The sequence below is a fragment of the Pinus tabuliformis genome, chromosome 4_2 (assembly GCF_031772625.1).
Source record: "Pinus tabuliformis cultivar Carrire ecotype Pingquan chromosome 4_2, CPIR1, whole genome shotgun sequence".
Taxonomy (NCBI): domain Eukaryota; kingdom Viridiplantae; phylum Streptophyta; class Pinopsida; order Pinales; family Pinaceae; genus Pinus; species Pinus tabuliformis.
Genome location: NC_142304.1, coordinates 847,119,941 through 847,123,944, shown reverse-complemented (window position 1 = coordinate 847,123,944; position 4,004 = coordinate 847,119,941).

Below are 4,004 nucleotides of genomic sequence, written 5' to 3'. Positions count from 1 at the left end.
TCTTATTCCTAATATGCCCATTGGGGATGGATAGATCTAAATACCAGAGTCTGAGATTGTAGGCATAAAAATACATTATATCTAATGGACTGCTCTATTCGAAAGACCTGGTGGGGGTATTGCTATTATGTGTGGTTGAGGGAGAAACCTGTGAAGTGATTGAGGTTTTTGATGGGGGATTCTATGGAGGACACTATAGTTGGAAGGAAACATCACAAAAAATCCTCAAGGCGGGATTTTATTGGCCTACGCTACTTGGAACTGTTTATTCTCAGGTCAGATCATGCCAAAAATACTAGTTGTTTGTTGAAAGACAAAAGTTTTCTCCTCTACCTTGATTCCTTGCACATGTATAGTAACCCTTTATAAAGTGGGGATTGAACTTCATTGGAGAAATCAACCCACCTTCTAGCGGCCAACACAAGTGGATTTTAACAGCCACTGACTACTTTACTAGGTGGGTAGAGGCTATCCCAGCTAGGAATGCTACTGATTCGGCGGTGATAAAATTCATGGAGGAGAACATATTGTCCCGCTTTGGGTGTCCTTTTAAGATCATCACCGATCATGTGCAGGTCTTAAAATCTTCCAAGTTCACCAACTTCTACCACAAATTCAACATCATTATATGACACTCCACCCTATACTAACCTTGAGGGTTGGCTGAGTCTTCTAATAAAACCGTGGTAAGAGTTATAAAGAAGACCATCACTGAAAACCAAAGGAGCTGAGACTCTCAACTAAAGTTTTCTTTGTGGGCTAACCATGTAACACCCAAAAGATCCACTGGGAAATTTCCTTTTGTGCTGGTATATATCAAGGCTTCCGTCTTCCCTATCTAATTAGCAATACTAGTAGCTAAGTTGTTGCAAGAAGACATGGAAGAACTTAGCACCTTGACTAGGAGAATAAATTAGCTAGTGGAGCTTCACGAGAACAGAGAGCAGGTGGGGAGAAAACTGTCAAACTATCAACAAAGGATGAAATATTTGTTTGACCTGAAAGCTAAGGATAGACCTCTTTAGCGAGGAGATTTAGTGCTCATATGGGATGTCAGGAAAGAAGACAAAGGAAAGCATGGGAAATTTGATCCACTATGGTTGGGCCCCTTCAAGATTGCAGAAGAGAGGGGAAAAAACACTTACATGCTTGAAAAATTAGATGGTGAATTGTTGGAACTACCTATAAATGGTCAGTTCCTAAATTTTTATTTTCAAAATTAGAGATATATGTCTCTTGCTCATTGTAAATATCCGGTGTGTGTTGAAATTGTTATTTGAGTTTTTCAGTTTATTATCAAAAATTCCTTTTTCACAAAATATATTTTGTTTAAGAATAACTCCATGCCCAATGGAAGGAAAGGCTACTAGCCGGCAAGTCCTCAGCACCTTGCTAGCAAGGCACTATCCCCAGTTGGAGCCAATGTTGTCACTCACTACATTGTGGCTTTCAATTGGTCAAGTTTCCACAAGAGCATTGAAATTTTGGATCCACTGTCCTAGTCCACAAAAGATCTTAGAGCTCGACCATCCCCCCTCCAATGCCTAGTGCTCAGCAAAATCTTTCCAATGGTATAAAGAAGTCCAAAAATGAACTCCTGGATCAACAGTTAAAGCACTTTGAAGGTTACCATGGAAAACCCAAAAAATGAAGAAAAATGGCTAAGTATGAAGGGTAAGTCAGAATTGGAGGTCAGGAGGCCTTGGGCACAGTGAATCTCGCAATCCCGCATTATCAACACACCGGTGGATTCATGGGTTGACACTCTAAGACCTTTGCAGGGTCCAATTTGCGATATAACGTTGTATCATTGGGGAAAGGATAAAGCAGTGTAACACAGGAAAGTGGGACCAAAATAAGAATGGGATGCCCTCCTCCTCTCTCCTCCACATGGCAGGACCCTGCATCCCAGTGACCCCACATCCCGCAATCCTGGAATATATATGAATCGGCGGTGTTCTGACTTCAAAGACTTTGCAGGGGCTGATTTGCGATATAATGAGAAATCGTCGGGGGACAACCGAAAAAGTTTAACACAGGAAAGGTGAAAAAAACAAGAGCAGGCCACCTCCCTTCTCTCTCCTCCATGTGGCACAATCCCGCATCCCACATCCCGCATCACAACAGTCCCGCAGATAGGTGTATCGGCGAGTTCCAAATCTGAAAGACCATGCGAGGGCCAATATTGTGATATAGTGTTGTATCTCAGGAAGGCAGATAAATGATTTAACAAAGGAAATCTGAACATAATAGGAGTGGGCCACCCCCTTCTCTCTCCCCCACATGGTGCAATTGCATCACAACAGTCCCACATCTCATCACATTGGAAGGTTCTAAAAATTTCAAAGAATTTGCGAGGGTTGATTTGTGATATAGTGTTGTATCGTCAGGGGAGAGCTAAAACTACTTAACAAAGGAAATGCCTGCAAAACCAAGGTGTACGACCCCCTTTATCTCTCCTCCACATGGTAGTACGGTAGGTGATGTGGCAGTGCGAATGATGACATGGAAGAGGATACGTGTCACCTAGTTTAACTATTTTTAGGGGCGACATGGGACTATTTTCGGATGCCACGTGTCACCACTCATAGGGTGAGATGTGCCAGTGATGACGTCAGTAGGTTCATTGCAATTAGTGATCGGTGATCATGCAATGTAAAGCTTCTCTTTCGTTGTGTTTCCTCCTTGGCTGTGATTGTGATAAGGAAAGGGACCTTCCTCGGATGTGATAGGTGATGTGTTTTATTTATAAGGACCTCGCGTCTCGACTATCAGCCCACCCAGAAGAAAAGGGTAAGGGGCCGTCTCCTCCAGCCTACAATTGAGATATGCAGGCACTCCCTCTGGGTGTGATAAAGGATTAAGGCATGGTTTATATGGACCTCACGTCCGGACTGTCGGCCTGCGCCAAGGAAAAAGCGTGGAGCCAGGTAAAACCGTGTTGAAGTGCTAATATGTTGGAGAAACTAATAACAAAGTAAAATTCCTACAGACACGGGTTCTTGAGGACTCAGCCCCTAGTCCCAACTCTTTATCATATGAGAAAAGGGACATGAAGGGCTATGATAAGGGGGGCTAAAGGGGAAATCAAAAAAATGTCTGTTTTCACTTGTTTCAAAGGAAAAAGCCTGCACTCACGTGATTGTGTTGTTTCCATGGAACACAACTCACCCACCATGTTAAGGCACTAGTTATACAATATAGAGGCTTAATGGGTGGATGGGCCAGAAGCTAGGAGACTTTAAGGGAGAATGGTGTAGCAATGGAGAAATACATGAGATTAAGAAGGATTAATGGTTCAGCATGGGGCCTCATCCGTCTGCGCAACAAAGGACGGCAAAGGCAAGTGCTCTCAGTTGACCCAACCCCCACTTCACAGAACAAGGCATCTCATCAGTAAAGGCAGAAGCAACGGGGGTATTTGAACAACACAAGAGGCCATACCATGAGCAAATTACAGCTTGAGGCCAATGCGATCACAGGATGGGCACAGAGACTTTCATTTACTATTCTGTCCAGTTATTTATTTAGTTTTGTCATGTAACATGCCATCCTTCCAATGAGGCATTCATTTCTGCAATACACTTTTGGGTCACAGATCCATTCAAGACTGATACAGCTAGTCGACTTAACAGCTAAGTCTAGGGATAGATATTTTTGTTGTAATGTAGTTTCTTGCTCCCCTATCCGGATAAATAGGGGAAAGCAAGACTTAGAAAAGGTTAAAAAATTCTACGGAAAACAATGCATGTTATAATTTTAGACTGTATTTCCTTTGCAATACATATATTCTCAGAGTATCAAGGAAACAATGGTGATTCCCTCTTCAAAGGATTACAATATGTGTTCCCCTTTATCTAACTCATTTTATGTTCCCCGAATTCATGTAATTATTGTTGCTAGATGTGTTTCAAGCTCCCTCACAAATTCATTAATATCTATCTGTTAATGCAAATGCATGTAGGTGTTTCATAGATTCATTTGTCTGAACATTGTTTATGTAT